Here is a 23,559-nt window from a genome sequence, read left to right as displayed (position 1 = left end):
TAATTTAATATAGAGAACTATGTGTCCCCACCTGGTGACCGAATCGTTCTTAATGACAGGTAACTCCAGCAAACGGTTCCTCTTTCCTCTGTGAGCCAGAAGCTATAGTTTATTACTGCTTTCACCCTGTGTTGTTCTCTTTGTGGTTATTTATTTGTCTGTGGAGTCAGGTGTAGATGTAAAGTGGCATTCAATTAATTAAGAGTTTAATCAGGCCTGTAGAACAGTGATGTAATTGGCAGCCAATCATGGCTTTTCATTTTCAGTTACCTCCTGGACATGGGTGGGGATTAGAATGGGCTCCAAAGAGGAAGTCCTTTTGTGAGGATGCCTAGCATTTTTGTAACCTGGGGAGGGTGATGTAATGGCCCAGATGATAGAGAGAGCAGAGCTGCCTGGCTGCTTTCTCCCTCTGCCAGTTGTCTCTATCCAGGGTAGGAGTGACCTACCAAGGGTGGAATCGACATCATCAAGAAGAAATTGATGAGGAGGTTGTGAGAGAGCAAATCACTTTGCATAGATGATCACAAAGCTTGTGGACCACACATCCTGCATCGCTTGATACAGAAGAGAACGTCTGATGGGGAACTGCTGCCGATAATTTTGAGGAAACCTGGAAATCAGCAGAAATGCCAGAAAGTGAAGAGATTAGGAAATAGATATTAGTTATCAAAAAAACAGGTATCCGGAGTCTACAATCCGCTGACTGCATCGTGATTCCTGGCACAATGGTAGACTGGCTTATTAGACAGGTGATTTGTGAGTCTTTGAAAGGAAGTAGCATTCACCAAGAGCCGGAACAGGGTCACTTAGTCATTTCCCTTTTTATTTGGAGTAACCAGCTGGTGGATTAGGATGATAACACCAGCACAGTGTAGAGAATGCAGGCTTTGGACTTGGATTGTCTGGGTTTAACTCCAGGATCCTCTGCTTTGTAGCCACATGACCTTAGGCAAGTTGTTTAATTTTTTTGTGACTCAGCTTCCTCCTCTGTAAAATGGGGCTAACAAAAGGACTAACAAAAGACTTTTTCGAAAGCTAAATGAAATAATGCATTTGCAGGGCTTAGAACAGTAATGTGCACATATATTAAGCATTCAATAAATGGTGTTCTCATCACTATTTGTAGGAAGACATTTGAATTTAGTAAAGCATTTAAACGTCTTTTACATATTTATGGTCAACATGGAGACACGTAAACTGGATTATGAAACAGTCAGTGGATGAATTCACAGGTCCATGAACAAATATACATTTATTAGTAATGTGGGTTGAGAAAGCACTTGTTGATGAGAGAAGCTCCAAAGTCATATCTCAAGGATTAGGATGCAGGAAGGGGGAGAACTGGTGACCGTTTGGAAATTTACAAAACCCCCTCCCTCTGCCGCATCCTTTTTTCTCCCAAGAAGTAATCATCATTAACAGTTTGGTTTGTGTCAGGTTTTCTCCCCAACATTTATATACCTATAAATCTATGCTTAATTTTTGTTTTAAAAACCTCACAGTTTATTTGTATAAAATTCGAATCCTTTGTTCTTTCGTAAAATATCATAGCTACCAATGCTGAAATAGTCACTTAGAGCTGCAGTAACATGTTTGACCTATATATAATCATCCTTACATCCACAGGCAGAGTGGAATCTGTCATGTTTTCCCTTTTCTGTCTCACCATGGCCCTGGGGAGACATTTCTTTCTTTCTTCCTTTGTATCTTTCTTCCTTGTCTCTCGCCTCCCCTCCCTTGTCTTACCTTCCTTTGTCTTCTGTTTCCATCCATTCCCTTCCGTTCCTCCCTCCCTTACTATCTACACCTTCCTACCTTTCTTCCTTTTTCTATTATATCCTTAAAGTCTTGTCCTTAGCTCGACTTGGGTGTGAGTGACCAGGCATTTACATGATGTTATGGGCCCTGGAAGAAGCAGGCTTTAGCCACCCAGTCCCAGCTTTGAACATCAGATCTCCACCACTATCCTTTCCTGGGCCTCTTTCTGTGCATTTAGTACTGGACGTTGCGATAACATTGTGCAGCGTCGGGAGGCCATGGTGGGGCAGGAGTGACGCGTATGTTGTGGAGCTCCTTGACCCGAATGCAGGGTGATAGGAGCTTCACTTGTGTACACATGTTCACCTGCTTTGGCTATTGGGGACAGGTCTTTACATTGGTGGGGTGCCCCCAAGAGCAGTGAGCCCAGAGCCCCTGTCATGAGACTTGCAGTGTGTTTTCTTGGCCTCCCAGCATCTCTGACATAAGTAATGTCCCTGCTTGTGTCTCTCTGACTTTAGCAAGCTTTCCACCTTCCCCCAACTCCTCCCAATCCACCCCGTGCTCATACTCCTTATCCCACGTGGAGGGCCGTCCCGCATGGCCATCTCTGCTAGTCAGCACCCTTCATGCCTGTCTCAAATTCCACCTTCTCAGAAACATCAGCTTTCCCATTTGGAGTCAGTCCCTCCCTTCCTCCATTCCCAGCACACAGTTTATACTTTCAGAAACGCTTTCCCCCACCTTGTTTTTGATGGGCGGTATCTGTTTCCAAGCTCTGATCCAGAGGGCAGATGTCTCTGAGCCTTTGGAGGATAGCTCAGTGGCTGGCATTTGTAGGCACTCTGTAACTGTTAAATTGAATTACCGAGGAGGCCTGAGGGGTGGGGAGGTTAAATACAGTTAACCCAGGGAACTAGAAGGGCTCCTGGGAACTGACTTTAGGAACATAGCTTTTATGTGCAGCTATCAGCTTTTCCCCAGGCTCCTTCTTAATCCTGTTTCTCTAGAGGCAGAGGGAGAGGTGGTGTTTGCTTAAGAAGCTGGTGGCATTCCCAGTGAAGTCAGGTCAGAATGTGCCATCTCTCCTCCAGCTCTCAAGTACTTACAGTATCAACACTCCTTCTGTTGGAAAAGCTTAGCTTTTAGAGAGGAGAAAGTGGTTTACATGATGACCTCTGAATTTCCCACTTTGATTATTAATCTTCTCGAAGAAGACTTTGCAGTTGTCCCTGTTACAAGGAAGGCACACACACCAGCGTGCTGCATTTGTGAAACTGAATGAAATTCCAGCTTCGTTTTATGACTCTGACCTTTGGGAACAGTCCAGGGTCAGACTGCTCACATGACATGCCTGATAAATCCACTTCCTACCAGCGCTGCTGGGATCTCAACTAGATTGCTGCTTGTGAAACACCTTTTCCTGACTTGCAGTTCAGATTCTGCATGTACTACTGAATGCTGCTTCCAGTGAGTCATAAAGATAAAAATCCTTTATGTTTAAATTGCTGCAGATAGAAAACGCAGGTAGAAAGAGGATGAATGGTGCAGAGGAAAGAGGAAAAGGGCAAGGCCAGTCTTTAGTCTGCTACAGCCTTGTTTGACACAGGGCCTTGGTTTTTAGATCTGTAAAATAGGGATACGGATAATTATTATATAAGGAAGGGTTGTTATGTAAGTCAACTGAAGTTATTTAGGTAAAGCAGCTAGCACAGCACCTGATACTGTTTAACAGTAGAGTTTCCCAAATGAAGTTACATAGACTTGGCTTGTGAGCCCGGGCTCCAAGAGCTGCTTGAAGTTGATGATTTACATAACTTCAGTGAGGCTGTTACTAATCCTATCTAAGCCCCAGGTTAAATGGTTTTAAGTTGGGGTTAAATATACCTTGCATGCTAAATTGTAAAGATTAAAGAATATTTATAAAGGCCTAACATAGTAGTGTTTCTCTGCTTCTGGCCTGAGGATCGATCCTACCACCACCGCCAAAGAGCCAGCTTCTCTGGAGTGGTGGATATGTTTATTATGGTGGCATGCCTCAGAGGTGTGGACTGAAGTTCTTCTTTATGGCCATATTGCCTTCCTGTGTCCTATTAATTGTTTCTCTTTAGAAATCAAACTCATAGAATGGTTATAGGCATGCTGATTTTAGTAAGATGCAAAAGTGCATGGAAAAGAGCAGCCAGTTTGGTGGAGGGTGTTTTCAGATCTTTCAAATGAAGAGCTGCTGAGTATCTGGCAGTATTTTACTCAGAGAAAGATGGGGTAGGAAGAGAAGGTTAAGATTGGTGACGTGAAGATGAGTTAGTGCTTCCCCAAGGTGGCAGTGACCAGGCTTAATATAGGATGCTGGAGAGCAGGGGCTGGCAGGAAGTGGGCAGAAGAAATGGGCTGGGATCGGGAGGTCCAAGGCAGAGACAGAGAGTTGAAGTCACAGCTTTTGGGTGCAGAACCAGCAGACACTGCTTGAACTGTTAGGAGGTAGCTGTGGTGTTTTGCAGGGTAAGAAAGACAGGGGCTCTCTGTAGCCACCATCCTGATGGTTAAACGAAGGGACAGTCTGAGGTATGTGTGCATGTGTGCATGGGCACCCACATGTGTGCATGTGCCCATGAGTGTGTATTGGTGACAGGACTAAAAAGATCAGGGACTTACCCAGGGCCACACAGCTAGCAAACATCTTTCATTTGATTACAATGCTGAGTTTAGTAATGACTGCAAGTGACAGAAATGGGCAGGGGGAGCGTGTAGGGAAAGGGCCTCAGCCCCATTTCCTGCCCTCTCAGGCAGGTAGTGAGTAGGAGTTTTAAGTTTCGCTGTTTGATAGCATCACCTCCTCTGCTTTCCCAGAAATTATTCCTCGAAGTATGACTTGAATTGTTCCTCTGTTGGGAGATGTCTCAGTTCAGAGGTGGCTTTCTGTTCTGGTGGTTTACTAAAAAATGGCAGCACTGGCAATTCACAGGGTGCATAATCAAGTGAAGAAATCCCAAACAAACAGGGCCTGTGGGATCAGGGGCCCTGAATGTGAGTCCTGGCCTGGCTTTTAGAGACCTGTGTGAACTGGGCAAGTGAATCAACTTCTCAGTGCCCCAGCTTTCCCCCCTTTGAATTGGAGGGGAATGATAAATTTGTTGTGATAGCACTTTGCAAATTGCAGTGTTGGTCATAGTATAATAAAGATAAAGGGGTATAAGGACTTGGATTCTGTTTCTGTATGTGTGAGGCTGTAGAGGGAGGTGGTGAATCAGTCAGCTCCCTTGGATTGTGCACATCTCTAACGTTATGGTGATGCCAGCATCTTCTCTTTTTGTGGGGCGGGGTGTCTCGGAACAGTGTGGTTAATGAATGTAGAATCTATTAACTCCTTTGTTTCTGCTCTGCCCGGTGCAAAGCACCAGTACCAGCAACCTCCCTTCCCCCAACGCCCACCCCTGACAGCTACTGGATAAGTGACACTTTGGTCTGAAAATTTCTTAGCTTGCTGTGCTGTCCTGGGATAAGGCCTTCATTTCTTTTTCTGTAAAATGGGGATGATGATAAGCCCAATTTTGCCTACGTTGTGAGGGTTAGATGAAGGTGGTGATGAGAGACTCTTTGGAAATTATACTGGACTATATTTTTACAGCACATTTTCTCTTTTTTCTCCTTCTCCTAGTGGCCAAGGGACCTCTTTTGTCTTGAAAAGACCCGCTTGTACAGAGGAAGGGGGAGCTTATAGAGGATAGTGATTTCCCAAGGGCCCTGGAGTGAATGAGAATCTTGAGATCTGTGCCCAGCTTTGTCACATATGTTAAATTCCACTATTCAGCGTGAGTCTGATTTGCCCATACCTAGGACTTTCTGAGGGTGGAGACAGAAACTTCTGGAAACTTTCTGAAGTCTTAAAGAGGAGTGAGAGAAGTCTCTTTGGCTGTGCTGCTGTGGGTATGGAGACTCCTGTTCCCCTCTCCTTGCGTTGAGCAGTGAATTGTTCCTTGGGTATTTGGGTTTTGAATGAGTCAACATACGTGTGACCCAGGGGACCCCGTGGTATGCTTGGCAGCACGCTGGCATTAGTCAGAAGGCAAACCTGCTTGTCTTGACCCAGAACCCACTTACTCTACGTGGATGAGAAAGTCGTCTCTAATCCTCAGTTTATAGCAACTTCTGGAGAAAAGTGTTTTTCTCTCTTACTGCCTAATGGGGTTGGTATGGAAATCAAAGGAGAGAAAAACTTTTATCTCTGTCAATACTATTTCAGTATTCAAATACCATTAGTTTCTGCCATATAAAATGGGCAGCTGACTTCTTTGCTTCCTCCCTATATAAGTATATTGATACTAAAAAAGATGACCAGCTAACTCTCTTCTCTGAAGATAGTTGGTAAATGGGCCATTCTGTCTTTACTTGCTGTCTGAGGTCTCTGAATTTAAGCTTGGACCATTTCAAATATAGATTGAGGATGCATATTGAGGATACATGGTTAGATGGGACCACATAGGTCAAAGCACAAGTTCAAGAATCTTAGGTTTCCACCAACTTCATATCTACCTCGGCTCATAATATTCAGTTCTTCATAGACACTGGGGCTTGTCCCCCCACCCTCCTTTAAATGCAACCCATAGAGACCTGATTGCTATAGAGACTTAATCACTGGGCTCCAGAAGGTCTCTATTTAAGAAACTGAGGTCTGGCAAGGCCACAGGTTGAGGAAATGGCAGAATCAAGACTAGGAGCCAGCTCTTTGGATTCTCAATCCCCTGCTCTTTCTGACACATCACTCTTCCCTCCTGTCAGGTGAAGAGAGAAGCCAGATGGTTTGACAAATGGTTCTTGTTGCTGTCAAATCTGCCTTCTCTTTCTGCTCAGACAGTTCTTACCTTCCCTTTTGTGGGGGGAAGGGGAGGTGGGATGGGGAGAGAAGGTGGGAGGTGTATGAAGGGAAAAAAGAATCATTTTATTGCTTGATTCTTTATGTGGTAGAGATGGCCAGTAAGTTCTTGTTTCTCTGGCAAGAAGCAAGGCAAAGGCAATGAGTAATCGTCACCTTGGATTTAAAGCACACAGAGACCTAGAAATGGCAGGCTGTATAAGGAGACAACATTGATTTCATATATATTCATCTTAAAAAAACATGTTTAAGATGCCATATCCATAAATACTAATAAGGCTGTCTGATTCCAATTTTCAGGTGAGATTAGCATTTTATTGAGTATTTTATCTGTCAGATTCAATACTGGATGTACCATCCTCCCAGGCTTATTAGCATAATTGCTGTGCTTAAGCAACAATAAAAAAATCAGCAGTAAAATAGCAGTTAGTGCAGGCAATTTGTTATCAAAAGCTTTTACTTAAGGACAGCTCCAGCCTGTATTTATTAGCAAGTTAGGGTTATAATTTATTTTTATTTTGAAATAGAAAAGAAGGGGAAAGATTTTGCTTTTTTGTTTTGGAAATAATAGAGAAATTAGAAAGCATTGCCTCTCTGGAAAATTGTCTGCATCTCTTCTTGCTTTGCAGAAGAACAAGCAGGAAGAACAAACAGGTAGTATGTCTCTGTATGTTTTTACAGACATTTCCACAACACTTTCAGATCTCTTTTGTTGCTTAAATCTCAGACCAGTCCTGGGAGGTCTCCATTCTTAGAAATGGAAAACTGAAATGACTTGCTCCAGAGGAGGCAGTTGAGTGGCAGAGCCAAGATGCAAGAACTAGTCTCTGGGCCTCTGGGCCTGTCTCAGCATTGCTGCCCTTCATGCCGTTGCCCAGAACCCCTGGTGTGGGCGCTGTTTCTCCTGTGCCTGTTTTCCATCCTTGCCTTTTTGCATATGTGTGTGTGCAGATATACGCGTATCTGCAGAGACACACACATGTCTATACACATATGGGTACACCTGTACACACATATCTGTGCATGTGTATTTTTTTCCTAAAATTTCATCAGAAACTCTTGCATTTGTCTTTCTTTTGGTGTCCCAGTTGAAGCAATTCTGCCACATGAGTTTCTCATGACACCAAATGTCCTCCGTTCCTTGCCTTTAAAATCAATCTCTCTCTTCCTACCTAGGGACTGACTCAGGAAAGCACTTGTGATACTGTCCGTGAAGGATCTAAAGCAAAATAAATGATTTTATAAGTAATATGGCAGTCTTTGTCGAAAAGATAGAGATAAGATTTTAAAATGTGGTGATTGAGAAATCATTTTTCTTTTTTATTTCTTGAGAAATGTATCAGAAATAAATAAGAACATTAAATTGATGCTTTTTAGTGGGTTTTAGGCTTCAATTATGGGTAATAATTTTCAAATTGAAGATAAAATTTTGAGTGAAAATGGACAACAGAAGCTCTTAAACTTTGAGAGAAGTTATTTTAGCATTTTAGATTTTCTTTTCTCAGTAAATTCAGAGAAAGATCATATAAGCATTGACTCTGAACATCTCTAAAGTGCAAGACTCTGTGCTGGCTACCGTGAGGTTACACACTAGTTCAGACAGGGCTGTGAGACATGTTTAGACTATTAGAAAGGATATTAATTAATAATGTTTTGTTTTAGACAAGCTATTATAGGCCGGAAACTCTGGTATGATTTTTTTCTTACATCATTCAAATTTTATGTTTCATTCAATTATTCATTGAATAAATATTTATTGAGCACTTATTATGTAACCTGTCCCGATTATATTTTATATGTATCATCTCATTTAATTTTTATAAAAATCCTATGAGATAGTGGCAGATATTGTTATCATTGTTCTCTTCATTTAGATGAGAAACTGAGGCATAAAGAAGCTTAGTAGCTTAAGTCACACAGCTGGTAAGGGGTGGAACTTCTTGGTCTCCCTGTACTCCAAACATATGTTCTTTTCACTCTACTACTTGGCAAAAAATGAATGGGTGGATAGATAGGTAGACAGTGCTAATGATGATTTGAGAGTGTCAGAATCCATGCAGAGCCTGAATGTTTATAAAAAGTGTAGAACTTGAAACTGGACAGGTGTTCAAATCCTACTATGTTTCTCAGTGTTTATAAAAACCTTAGTTAAATGACCTCTTAGGATTTTAATGTCTTCCTTTGAATTAAGGATAATAAATCCTCTCTTCCAATATCATTGTGAGAATAAATTAGAAAATGTCATGTGAGAGTCTCCAAAGGTGCTTGGTTTATTTGGGTGTTCAGCTCATCTTAGAAATGTCTATCAACAGAATGTTTTGTGCACTGGTTAGAGACAGCAACCAAAGCCACATTACCTGGGTTTAAATCCATTCTGTCACATAATATCATATGACCTTGGGCAAACAACTTTATTTCTTGTGCCTCAGTTTTCTCATCTGTAAAATAGACTTACATCACAGGATTGTTGTGAGGATTAAATGTGTTAGAATATGTGAAGCATGTAGAACAATGCCTGGTACACCTCAAGCCTGTACCCGTGTTTGCTCTTCCTATTCTGTTGTACCAGTGATGAAGGGCAGGTACATGGTGAACAGTTTAGGACTGGTTAGCATGTTGGCCCATTCGCTCAGGGACAGTGAACAAGTTTAGCTTAGAACATAGGAGTTGTATTATATTTGCACAGCCACTAATGACCGTGGAAAACTTCTTGGCTTCCCTGCCCTTGGCCTTTGCTCATCTGTAGATGGTGATTGAGAGAGTAAACTTCAGATGATGGAGGGCCCGGGTAATGGAGTGCATCCACATCCTTGATAAGCTTCCCTGGTGGAAACTTGGCATGTGGCTGCCTAGGGTCTGTCTGCTGATCAAAGGTGACCTGTGGGGTGGTATTTTTTCTGTGTCTTCCTGGCAAGTTCTGCCTTTCTTCAGTCTGCATGCCTGGGTTCTGTCCTCAAAGCTGTCTTCCATTCCCCTTCTCTCTAGGAAGCACTGATATAACGCGGCCACCTCTTCCTTGGATCGTTTCTCTAGCACCAGAAGGAAGTGGGTGGGAGTTTTGGCATATCATTTTTTGAAAGGTAATACACCCTAACATATGTATTTTACCTACCTTCAAAGAGTAAGAATACAGTGAAAGACACTTAATTTTAAAGATGTGTTGCTGTTGTGAACTCTAAGATGAAAGATCCTTCAGGATCTTGTGCTTTCTTGGGCTTATTGTCCTAAACAATAATTATTTTTACAAAAGCATGTGTGTGCACACGTGTGTGAAGCTTCCTAGAATCGGTAGGGTTAATTTGGGGGTATTTCTTTGGGCTGTTTGAAATAGGAACAGAAAAGCAAAAGTGTTCTTTCATGTCATTAAAAATATCTTTATTGGAAAGGCATTAAGTTGGTACCTTACATTATGTGGGGGCCTTTGTAGATTTCAAAGCACTTAAATATTCATTTTCTTATGTGTATCTTACAGCCTCCCTTTGAGGCAGGCAAGGCATGGCTTATCATTATTTCCTTTTTAGATATACTGTAACTGAAGTTCTGAGAGGTGAAGTGAGTTTTCTTAAAGCAGTGATGGATGAAAACCCAGAAGATTTGACTCTTGGGTGGTTTCTGCTCCACCACCCTGATTTGAGTGTAATGAGATCACTGTTACCAAATCCTCTCCAGGTTATATAGAGTTTATATCTTAAAAATACTCTCTTTTACTTTTCTTCTTTAAAAAGCTAGCTATGATTTGATATTAACTTATTTCTCCCCAAGTATAAACAGCGATGAATCTCTAGGACCTTCCGTTAAACCAGCATGTGTTTTTCAAAAATCAAATGTCAAAGTATTTCCTGAACCTTGCTTTAATGAACAAGAGAAGTGAAGGTAAAATTCCTTTTTTGCATGAGGTAATTAGGAAACAGGATGTGCAAAGTTGCTATATGAATTTAAAGAGGAACACTTGTACTGATGTACAAACTGGATGGGCACATTACAGAGGGTTTCATGCTGGTAGAAATTTTAAGTAAAATAAATTGTCATTAAGCATATCAATTATTTTTGGTTTGCTTGAAAACCTAATCTGCTTCATGAGTTAGATCTAAGAAGGCCTCTACCTCTTCACTCCAAAAAACAGAAGTATGACTCAGACATCTAGTTTTGATTACAGAGTGCCTTTATCTGGAAGCCCAGCATGTCCTCAGAATCGGAGCAGAGGGATGGAAGATGCACTCAAGTGTCCTAATGACTTAGAAGTCTGCACTGTGCTTGCTTAGGAGGTGGGAAGGATTCAGTTCTCTTTGGCAAATGCCTTTGACTCTCTTAGACACATGGCATAAAATAAACCCATTGCTGTATTATTAGTGTCATGTACCAGAGTATGGGTTGGACATATGTTTTGGAAACCTATTTCTTTCCCTCACAGTACATGGTTTCTTAGTTGGCAACTTCTCGGTGAATTGTCAGCTTCCTGACAGTGTTTTGAAATATCTGCTTTAGAAGGAGGCAGAAAGTTTTTCTTTTAGAACAGATGAGCCACTTGACCCCCTGACTTTCCATCTCTGATGGTTGCCTTTGAGGTCTTCTTCATCTGGTAATTATTAGTGTGATTTATGCCACAAATGCAGATCAACTTGTACTTTTTCAGGACACACATAGCTATAGTTTTTCTATCCCCACAAAAGTCCATGTGCCATCTGTGTTTGCCGTGTAATAATTGGCCCCAACTCTACAATCAAGGTTAAAAATGAAATCACTAGCATGGCAAGTGAGTCATAACAAATGGCAGATTCCCTTCTCTGAGTCTCTGTCACATTCTTAATTCTGTTTAATCTGGCATTGACTTGTTCTGTCTGTGTCTCTTCTGCTAGATTTTGAACTCCTGGAGGACGGTGTCATATCTTATTAATTACCATGGTAGTCCATGGTGCCTTGTAGGTACTTATTGGTAAGTAGTTGGGTTTCATATCTGAAGAAGCTGAAAAGGTAGTTTTCCTTGAGAGAGAAGTAGTTTTGAGTGTTGTGCCTTCAGTGCATGCCCAGCCTTCCTGCTTGGAGCACTGTGCCATGGCTTGTAACTTAGGGAGCCCATAGTCTAGCTATATCATGTCAGTGAGAGCTCCACGTTACCGCAGACGATACACTTATGAACCATCCTGACGAGTTCTGCCTGTAGAATGACTTAGCCTACCAGGCTCTGGCATGTCTTCTTACCTTCCAGAAGTCCCAGACATAGCCCTCACTTTCTTCACACATGTGATGGGATAATCATGAAGGGGTCATTGAAGGAATGAGCAAAACATTTGCCAAACTGAGAGCTAGATAATTTGGTAGATGGAGGATTCTTTTTTTAAAAAAGTAGATTGCTGAATGAATAAGCAAAATGTGGTATAACCATAAAATAGAATATTGGTAGGCAACAATAAGGAATAAAGTACTGATACATGCCACAACATGGGTGAACCCTGAATTCATTATGGTAAGTGAAAGAAGCTAGTTATAGATGATCATATATTATATGATTCCTTTTATATGAAAAGGTCACAACAGGCAAATTTATAGAGACTATGGAAATAGAAAGTAGATTAGTGGTTGCTGGTAGGGTTGGAATGGGGGATAGGGAGTGATTGCTAATGGATATGAGTTTCTTTTTGGGTTGCTGAAAATCTTAAATTATATTGTACTGATTGTTGTACAACCTTGTGAATGTACTAAAAACAGAGCTGTATACTTTAAATGAGTGAATTGTATTGCATGTGAATTTTATCTCAATAAAGCTGTAAAAAAAAGTAGATTGCCCTTCAATCTACAGTTCTTGATGGTTGCTTCAGGGGTTCAAAAAGTACCAAGTTTGTAACTCATCTTGATTTGTTTTGGGCAAAGAAGCCATGTATACCTAACAATGATGAACACACTTAAGAAAAAACTGATAACCCTACAACCACTGAACTTGAAATATATTTCCATCTAACTTTATGCACAGTTTTTTTCAGGAGCTTTAAAAATTTATACTTCCTGAAATGTTGATTAGTGAGATATCCAATAAGAAATAACAGGGTTCTGACAGCCCTGATTGTATAAATAGGCGTTTGGGATTGTGTTCATGGTTTGCTTGTCAGCTCTAGAGAAATGTGTGATTATGTTGAATGATGGTTAATTTCCTTACCCACCCATTTTAAAAATAAAGATGTACGGCTGGAAGACAGGTGCCCAGGGAAAAGAGGAGACCTGCAGCTTTGATAATGAACCCCAGAAAGAAACTAGATGGAACAAGTTCCTATTTAGGAGTTCGCATTTGAGTCCTGGTTGGTTTCTGGCTATAGCTATGGGTTAGAGAGCAGCGGCTAGCATCTCCCAAAGGATTTTTCATTTACTGTTGTTTTGGGTTTAAGTCTAGACAGCTTTTCTCCCCTCCTCCTTCAAGGTCATTGTCTCACCCTCTCTGATTCACTTATTGTGTCAACAGAGTTAAGAGAGCAGCCAGTGGACGTGCATAGAGGCTGGAGGAGAGTTGTGCTTTCTAGCTCTGTATTTGAACAGTTCATACACAAACAGTTCTCTTTGATTAAATATCCGGTGAAACCAATTCACATGAACTCCAATTAAACTTTAATGAACACGTGGGTGTATTAATATCAGCTGAGTAATGCAGGCAGCACAGATTCCAGTAAGTGACTCACTTCTCTGAGCACTCATTCCCCATGCACAGTTAGAGTTACTAGAAAGCTTCCAGCTATATTTGAGTGGATCTGGTCTGGGCCTTGTAATTCGAGCAATCTTCGAGGCTTGTTATTCATCTAGTGACAAAACCACAGTCATCCAGACCTCTGTTTTCAGAGCGAGTATTGGGTATGGGGAGACTTGTTCACATTGAACAATTAGGTCCTTTGTGGAGTAGTGACCATTTGGACTTTTATTTTCTCCATCTCCCTAGGTTTTTTTTTTTTTTTTTTTTTTTAATTTTAGAATATTACGTGCGTACAAACGTTTTGGTTACATAAATTGCTTTTGTATTGTTTGAGTCAAAGTTATAAGTGTGCCAATTCTTTAGACAGTGTGCATTGTACCCGTTAGGTATGAATTTCCCTGTCTCTCCTCTCCCCTCTGATCTGCTTGATTTCTGATGAGTGTTATTTCCATATGTGCACATAAGTGTTGATCAGTTAGTTCCAGTTTAATGGTGAGTACATGTGGTGTTTGTTTTTCCATTCTTGTGATACTTCACTTATGGGCTCCAGTTCCATCCAGGTTAATACAAGAGGTATTAGGTCACCATTTTTTATGGCTGAGTAGTACTCCATGGTATACATATACCACATTTTATTAACCTACACATTTTATTAATCTACTCATGTTTGTTTTGTTTTTAAGTAGAAATACTTTTTTTCCTTAAACCCAGGGGCAATGTAGGTGAAGGTCAAGGCAGTGAAGGTAGAACACTCAGTTTTGAATTGAGCATAACCTCCCTGAGCTTCACTTCCATCCACACCTGCTGGTCGGCCTCAGTCTCTAAGCTCCCCTACACCAGAGGCAGCAAGGTGTGCTTGGAATGAGGAGCCTTTCTGAGTACAGACCCTGTTCCATCTAGTGATTGTTGACTGGACCTAATTCCTAGGAAGGATTAAACAAGAGAATAAATATGATGCTCTTAGTTTCATGCCTGGCATATAATAAGCACTCAGTAAATGTTTGTTAATTTCATCCAGTGAGGGAAGGATGGGAAGGAGGATTTGGACATGAATGGGGCTTGGTCCCTGAAGATTCAAAAACTCAGAGTCTTATAGAGATTTGACTTAAAATTGTCTGTGTAATTACAGAGTAATGATGAACAAAAGCTTGAAAAGAGATGAAGATAAGTGAAGATTTAAGGATTGGAGAGATCCCAGAGGTCGGCTGCATCTGAGAAGGCTAGGGGTAGGGTAGGTAGTTCTAGGCTGATTACAGAGTGTGCACAAAAGCAGAGGCATGATGTGCCCAGGCACAGGGTACTGCCCGTTTAGTGTGGTTATAACAGAGGACACACTGGGGATTGAAGGGGCTAACTGACACTGCATTTACCCTCTGCTTTAGTCACCAAGCCTCATTCACAGCTCTATTTGCTGTTCTGTCTCCTGTCCATTTGTACCCTCTAGAAACCAGGTGAAAGGAATGCAGGAGTCAGGCAGAAGGCAATAATGTCTAGGTTGTGGAATGGACTTTAGACCTGTTAGTTTAGTGGGCTTGCTAACACAGCACCCCTGAATGAAACTTACCCTCTTCCTCTCAGATAACTCCTGCACATGACAACTTTCTCATAGGGGACTGTGTCCATAAAACTCTTAACCCGAGGAGCAGAGAGTATATGCTTGCAACAGTCAGGTAAGTCCCAAAGACTGGGAGGAAGCAGCTGAGTTTCACACGCCCAGTTCCTTCTCCAAACTCTGTAATTGGGTAACTTACCTGCCCCACCCCTGAGGACAGAAGGGGTGGAGGGAGGCCAACAAGGAAAGGGAAAAAAAAGCAAAGGAGAAAGGAGATGTGCTGCCAGTGCCAGTCTCAACATAGTTCCTTTAGGGGAAAAAGGGGCAGGCTGGAATGGTAGGACAGACCCAGATCGTGGAAGTGAGGAACCAGGGACAGTTTTCTGAGCAGGGAATGATGTAATTCATTCTGTAATTCAGGCTGGTTAATTTACTTACGCAACACCAATTGAAGGACGCACTTAGATAACTCAGATTTGAGTCAACAGATCTTGCATAATACTGTCAAGGTCCATGGTGCAACAATCAGCCCCTACTTCAGAAATAACAACCACCCCCCAGTGCCAAACGTTGGACATTACTTGCAAATCTTAGACTCTGTCTTCCTCCCAGACATCGTGAAGAGAATGTCATAGAATAAAAAAACCCAAGGTGTAAAGGCGTAAATTCCATAATAATACCATGGGTGGGAGGATCTAATCAAGTAGATAAATTCTATTTTTGAAATTTTGAATAAAGCAGAAAGGATTCTTGCAAATCAGGAATTAAATAGATTCATGGAAGAAACTAGGAACTATATGTTGCTTATCGAAAACAAAGGATTGCCTGTTAGGTTTTAAAAATGTGAGCCAATAGTTTATTTAGTGATTGGAGCTAGGTATTTTGTTATTTAACAGTGAACCTTATTGAACAACTACTGCCTAGGTCATTAATTAAAATCTGTTATTTTCATTTTACACATGAAATAACAATAAACAAATACAAAGGTCATTATCCAAGGACACTGGGGCTAGGTTTCAGTAGCCAGTTAAATCCTTTGTTTCATATTAGGATTTAATATATAAGTGAAACAATAGGATTTGTAGATAGAGATTTACAAGACAACTGAATTGGACATGGTTTTGACATTCAGAAGAATATAGTCGATATACTTAGTTAAGCTCTGTACCTCGTTTTGGCTGAAGAGGTTCGTTTTAGAAATTCACTAGCCATGAAAACAGTTACTTATGGTATGTAGTGCTTAAAGTGAAAGCTGTTAAAAAGAAATTTGATCAGGATGAGAAAGATACATTCAGGGCGTGAAAAGAGCAAGACGGTCACAGAAAGGTGTGGTCCCTGCTGAAGAGGAAGCTAGATGACACTTTAAGGGAACAGAAGCTCAAGGTCCTGACCATCTGCTTCTTTTATACCCAGGCTTATTCCCATAATGAATATTTATTCTGCTCAATAACAATTTCCTTGTTTCTACATGCATGTGCTGTGGGTTCTATTCTAGAAGTTTCCATGGGTGGGGGAGAGGACTGACTTGAGGAGTTTTTAGCTCAGCTCAGGTTCTGTCTTACCTACAGGCTTCAACCTTTCCATAAAGACCCAACTTCTCTTCTTGTCCCCAGGTCCTAAGCTGGTCCTGTACACATTCTCTATGTGGTTAATCTTACACCATTAGTAGTGTACCAGATTTTGTCAGAATCAGTTAACTCTTTAGCAGAAAACCCCTGATGTGGAAGGGAGGCTAGCTTTCCTTCACACGGCACTGGACTCTCCCTGGGCTTTTTTGTGTGTGCTGCGTGGAGACCATCTTATAACATTTCAGTCATATCTTCCTTATTTTAAAACTACAGAATTGATCTTACCAACTTACTGGGGAACACATCATCAGTAAATTCTAATGGAAAAACCTGTCTGCTGAATGGGACAGGAAAGCGTCACAGCAATACTGGTGAGTCATCCCAAGACCAGCCGAATCTGAGCTGTGTGGCTTCTTCGATGCTGACTCTAATTCTCCCTCAGATTTTTGTCATCTTTAGCAGCTTTTGAATCTTCATCTCTGATTCCCTTTGTAGGTCCGACTGTGTCTTTTAAAAAATTTTACCTGGATACCCCCTTCACAGATTGGACCAGTCCTGTTAGGGTAATTAGCTGTACGAATTTATGAAAGCAGCGACAGTAGGAAACTTTGAAATTCTTGAACAGAATCTCTCTCTCCCACTGTGAGGTATTGTATTAAAGGCAGGCTATATGTTTTTTTGTTTATAATGAGCATGTTTGAACTTTGAGGTGAGAGGGAAGTAAAACAGTTTTGGATCCCTTTTAGAAAAAAAATGAAAACCAAAACTCCTTTCCTGAGAAAAACAAATGGACGTTGCAAAGAATGCAGTAGTGCCCCAGGCAGCCTTGTGTGGGTCTGCCTGCCTCACATTCTGCTCTGTGAGCTTGGCTGCTCTGCTGTGCGAGGGGTCTTCACCAAACCCCTTTTGCTGAGTTTTGAATGGATCAGATGAGTTCATGCCAATGGAAATACTCTGTAAACAGAAAAAATATCTATTTGTTATCTTAACACAGGGACTTGTATTATTCCTAAAATAAAACAAACCTTCTTTTTAAATTATAAAGTTATACAGATTCATTCTAAAAAGTTAAAATGCACAAAAGGATGGGAAAAATCCAATCACGTATAAGTCCTTATCCAGAGAAACCACTGTTCTAGTTTACTAATGTAACTCTTCTTTTTTAAAAGGAGGATTACATTTCATCTGTGTATATATGTATATATATGATATATGTATAAATATAGAGACAGAGTTTTATTCAGTTTTCTTTACATAATATCATATTATAAACATCTTTCCGTGTCATTTAACATTCTTCAAAATATAAACTTCAATCACTGCATAATACTATGTTATGGGATATATTTGCATGCATTGTGATATATTTGACCATTGTTTCCATAATTAAGTGCTAGCTGCCTACCAAGAAGGGAACTGCTTTAAAACACAGTAGGGACACTTAGACATTTTTTGTTTTTCTTTCGGTAGAAAAAACTTGAAGTATTTTATTTCATCCTAAAACAGTATGTGTTGGGCCTGGAGTTTAGCAGTACTTTTAGATAAGATCTCAATCAAGGTAAAGTTAGATCTATAGAGTTATTAATTTAGAGAAAATTCTGACCATAACAAAATATATTAGCCCAAGTTTTCTTAATTAATATAATATTAATTAAGGAAACATTGAAAAATAGTTTGGTTAGTCTTATGAATGTGCTGCATTAGGTAAGTTGCCTTATATCTTCTGGAAGACTTTTCATTTTCTCTTTTTAGAAGGATACAATAGATTTGCTTTGCCCAAAGTGTTAATTTTTTCTTTCTGGACATACACATAATACAAGAGTTAACACATTTTTGGATATGATGACATAATGATAAAAAGAGACATTTGAATATTTTCAAAAACGGAGATTTAAGGAGCAGTAGGCTATGAGAAAGGGATTTTCTAGTATTTCAGTCCTAAGATTGATATTTTTGTCATGAATTTATCCCTTTGTCTCTCTTTATGCATTCCTATGCATCTGCTCAGCATCTTGTGTCTCACATTGACTGAGTCCCATCCTCCTGTCTGTCCATATGAGTTTTTTTGTACACTCACCTCTCCTCCCTTCTGGCTCTTTATCTTGTCATCTATCTAACTAACCATCTCCGGCTATTACCCCTGTCTCACTTGCGTCTCTATCCGCCATTCATATCTGCCTGCTTGCCCATCCGCGTCTATCTGCTGACCATCTAACTGTAAAGTGAAGGGAGACTTCTGATGGGAGCATATGAATTCCTTTGTTGGATTTCACACTGAAGATCACAGGGGCCAAAGGTCACAACAACCAGAAAGTGAAAATAACTGGAACTCAGCCATTTTTGTTTCACTTCAAAATCAGGAAAAGTATTCAGAACTGACCTGATTACCCATTCTATAATGCTTATGAGGATGTTCTTAATGTAATGCCTTTTAGGGAATATTATTATTTCAACTAGCATTTTGCTAGGAGTCAGTTTCCAGAAGATAGAGTAAAGAAGAGCTGTTGTATAGTAGTAAGTTAAGAAATGAAGAGTTTTCATAAGGTCAGACTAAGGAAGAGTCAAAGATATACAAATGCCATTCTCTCCAAATGTATTGACTTTGAAAAACCATGCTGTAACATTTTCAGGGAGTTTAGATACGTCATAATAAAGATATTTTTTAGGTGTAGGGGTAGCATTTGGTATTGGACAAAATGGAGGGAAAAGAACCAATTATTATTGAAAGCAAATTTTCTCATTATTCCAGAAAAGTTGCTCTGTACTTACTAATTCTCAAATCAGCCCTGTGATGTAATTCTGATTATTTGCATTCATTAGATGAGAAGCACAGACTCAGGAAGGCTAAATGATTTACTTGCCCAAGTTTACCTGGCTAATGAGTGGCATAGCTTTTATGGAATAGAGGTTTGACTCTAAAACTGTTACTCTCTGCAGTAACCACATGGAAACCATACAGAAGAGTTACTTATAAAACCTTAGCTGTATATCAGCTCTCCCCTTTAAATTTTATGATAGCTCAGCCTCCTGCAAATAGCACACTTTCCAGTTCTTTTCTTGGGAGAAGAGAGGGTTTTTATATGGACAAGATAAAGAAGACATCTCTTAGGAGGATATGGATATAAGATCAAATTTATAAACCTAACTTTGGTATTTGACAGAATGGGGTTTTCCTCACATGCTGTTTGCTGTGTGTTTGTGTTTAATCTAATCCGAGTCTACTAGTCAGCTTGATCCAAAAGACACAAAGGTCTCTTCCACGAGATGCATATTATGAAGGCAAACAAACCAATGAAATACACTAACTCTCCCCAAACTTGTAAGCTCTAAAAAGCCAGAAAAGACAGCTATAGTAATATATTTTGCCAGGCTAGCTGTAATGATCACAAATGGGCCTGAAATAGCAATGACTTCTGAAATCACAACAAATTCATTTAGTTCTTAACTTTTCCATAGGTTTGAAAGCTTTCTCCTTCTCTTTTTATCATGCTAAACTGTGGTTGCTAACAGCATTCTATTCTGGGTGGGAATTAGCTTTGGCATAATTAAGAATGAAGATGGAGACAAGTAAAAGAAGCTCTGCTATAGGACTTGCCTTATATGATTTTATTCTTTTAATCTTCATTTTATCCTTTAAGCACTTATTAACTATCTACTGGCATTGTGCTATATGGGGAGGATACACTAGAACAGGGGTCAGCAAACTTTTTCTGTAAAGGGATAGATGGTAAATATTTTAGCATTTGTGGTCCATAAGGTCTCTGTTGCAGCTACTTACTCTTCTCTCAGACAATATGTAAAATATTGAAGACTCTGGCAACAGTCAACATGTAAACAATTGAGCATGGATATGTTTCAATTAAAAGTTACTTACCAAAAAAACAAAATACAGCAAGCTGGATTTGGTCTGTGGGCCAGAGCTGGGCAGCACCTGTACTAGACTGTCCAGAAAAATAGAGAACTTTGTCTTGTTGATTGCTGTGCTACCAGTGCCTAGAGCAGTGCCTGGTGTATGATAGATTCCTAATAAATATCTGTTGAATGAATGAACTCATAAATGAATTAATGAATTAGACTCCTCTGATCTCTAAGAGCTTATAGTCTAATAGAGTATATAGGAAATATATGTATATAATTAATATAATTAAACAAAGGACTATGGGAGGTACAAGGTACTTTCTTGGGAGCGAGGGTCATGGGATCAGGCAGCAATTGAACTGTATCCTGAAGGATAGGTAAGTATGTGTCACCAGCCAGAGATAGGAGAAGCACACTGCAGGCAGAAGAAACACACAGAAGGGAAAGAAGCAGGACATTTGTGGTGAAAAATGAGTAGATCGGATGTTCTAATATCAAGAGTTTCCTGACTTGCCTGATCTTCAAAATGACCTGTTATTAAAAATAGATTCCCAGTATCCTCCTGGAGATTTTGATTTAGTAATGCAAGTTTGGCCAGTAATAATTTACAAAATAAATATTTGAAAAAGAGTATAACTTTGGAAAGATATACTGGGACCATTTCTAATGGGAAATCAAGTTCTCACTTTTGTTACAAACAGGACCACTATCAACTAATGGTTGCTGGACCTATAATTACCTTGTACTTTTTGTGCCATAGAATGGAGGAGGAGCCCTGGTGAAAATCTACCCTACTTACCTGCTTGCCATCATATGTCTCCCCTGTGGATATTGAAGGGGTACTCCAGCCTTCATGATAAAATGGCATATAATTTAGCCAGTAAGTTATAGTCATATAAAGTATAATGCAAATATCAAATTCTCTGTAGCTGTTAGGTTTTTTGTTTTTGCATCTCGTGGTTGGGAAACATCTAAGAGGTCAAATGGATTCAAATGGCACAATAGAAAATTTGCATTCTATTGCTGTACCTCCGCTTCAGAGGATAGTTTAATTCAATGCCCAGATTTGTTTATATACTGTGATTACTGGAAGGGCTATGTAGTCTAAGTCTCCTTTTTAATTACGGGAGGCAAACTGAAGCCTAAGAGGTAGGTAGTGACTTGCTCAAGTTCTATCACCAAATTATTGGCAGAACCAATTGGAGTTCTGCAAATGGTAAGTTACATAATTTTGTTTTCTTTGCATAGTACCATGCCACTTTTATCAATAAATTTCCTTATTTGCATAATTTCTCTTTTGAATTTCATATCCTTTTCCCCAGACCCCTTCTATGCTGCTTATCATAAAGTTATAGCTTAATGTCTTATCCTGGACCAATAACTCACTGTTATATCAAATAAAGGCTGAATCTGTTTCCCTGGAGAGCTTAACATATTTCCTGGCACTTAGCATGTGTTCAGCAAATAATTGTAGACATGAAATATCTTGAGCATCTTTTCTTTTCTCATGTGTTTTGACTCAAGTTCCTTTGCAGTTACATTGTCAGAGAAGTCAAGCTCTTCCAGAATTGCTCAAATAAAAAGATACTTTCTTTTAAGCTTCCTTGAAAAAAAAAGTTGAATTCCCTATTATGGCTGAGACCTTTCTTAACAGCTCTTCTGACAGTTAAATGTCAGCAACTTCAAAAAAGAAATGTCAGTAAATTATCAGGGAAAGAAATTACATATTTATTTAGGTGGAAATATTTTAATTGACCACTTAAATAAAGATTACAGTAAAATACTGAAAAATTTCATAGCTTGCACATTTCTTTCAATTGCTGGGACTTTTTTTGTTTGTATCTCTTAGAAAACTTCATTTTTTATTTCTTTTGCATTTTGGTTGTATATGTGCCTTGTCTCTCCCAGTAGATGGTGAGTTCTTTTGAGTCGAAGCACTTAAAAAAAATTAATCTCTGCATCCACACAAGACCTAGCTATTGTAGATGCTAAATACTAAATATATATTTACTTAAAGAAGCATTGTTAGAAGATGGTAAGTCGTACCTTGAATTCATTCTTATTTTGGAGCCCTCAACAGCTAGTTCACCAAACGTCTGACTTTGCGCCCTTCTTTGAGCTCAATGTTGGCAGTGGGCATGGATTGGGGCAGGCATATAAGAGTGAGTAAAACATCGTTATTTGTCTCAGGGAACTCTATAGTTTGGTGGGAAGGTTGATATACAACACATAAACATAATGTGATGTAGCAATCTGCAACAGGTACAAATACCTGTATTAGAAACTGGAGGCAGGTTAAATCCAACAAGGTGAAACCAGAGAGGCTTCAGCAAAGAATTAATATTTGAGATGAGCTTTCTTGTGTCTTTGTATCCATTTCAGTTATTGCTTTTGATCTTTCTCAACACATCTCACGCACGCACGCATACACACACACACACACACACACACACACACACACAAAGTAATATATTTTTTTCTTTTCATAATCTGTTTGACTGTAGATTTCAGAGTAGAACTGTGTTTATGTGGGATAAAAGGAAGAGAGGAACAGGTTTCATTGTATAATCTGGAGTTTTCTCACAGTGTGAAAGGCACAGCTACTTGAAATCATTGGGATGGACATTGCCAATAGTGGCACAAACACAGAGCACCTTGCACAGAGGGAGACATTTACTGTTCTAAACTAGTGGTGTTCTATTCCAAGGATTTTTCCATCTACTTGTTGTTTTTCTCAATAGTTTAATTACATAAAATATTCCCCTGGGTGGAGGGAGCATAGCATGGTGGAAGAAGTTTTGACTTTGAGGTCCGACGGTTCTGTTTCTGTGCTAACTGTGCCATTTGTTGTGTATATGACTGAAGACTGTTGCTTGTCCTCTCCGGGGTTGTCTCCTCACCCTTGCAAAGATTGATAATGGAAGGTGCCTCGTAGAATTGTGGGATTCAAAGAGCTAATGTTTGCAAAGTTCCTATTCCAGTGTCCAGGACATGGTAGGCCATACACCTACAGAGCCGGGCTAGTTTTCTTAAAACATGAAGCCCTTTATCTAGTTTAACCTTTTCCCACTTTAGAGTGTTGGCTACAGCAAATATTTTGCTCTCCTCTTTACTGTAGGGAAGGCAGTGGTATAAGTGTACTGATGAAATGCAACTGGTTGTGGGCCACAGTCTGGGTGTGGTTTTGGGGAGAGAGCTGTGGGGCGTGCTGGGGGATGCAGGAGCTCAAGAGGGCATCCTCTCTGAAAGAGGTGGCAGCTGCTTGACACTAGCC

The 23,559-nt window shown here is 40.0% G+C and overlaps 1 protein-coding gene across 8 annotated transcripts in view; it reads left to right on the top strand.

Moving 5' to 3' along the window:
• Positions 1-23,559, top strand: part of LPP (LIM domain containing preferred translocation partner in lipoma) — a 669,323-nt gene that overhangs the window by 110,834 nt on the left and 534,930 nt on the right. Inside the window, exon 1 of one of the 8 annotated variants that reach the window (XM_076003029.1) lies at positions 3,213-3,231. The exons of the other annotated variants lie outside the window; for them this stretch is intronic. The gene's annotated coding sequence lies outside the window, so the exon portion shown is untranslated. Of the gene's footprint in view, positions 1-3,212; positions 3,232-23,559 lie in introns of those variants that run through there. 8 annotated transcript variants of the gene reach the window in all.

Source organism: Microcebus murinus, chromosome 1, assembly GCF_040939455.1.
Source record: "Microcebus murinus isolate Inina chromosome 1, M.murinus_Inina_mat1.0, whole genome shotgun sequence".
NCBI classification, from domain to species: Eukaryota; Metazoa; Chordata; class Mammalia; order Primates; family Cheirogaleidae; genus Microcebus; species Microcebus murinus.
Note: the sequence above shows the minus strand (reverse complement) of the source record. Positions and strands in the feature narration are given on the sequence as shown.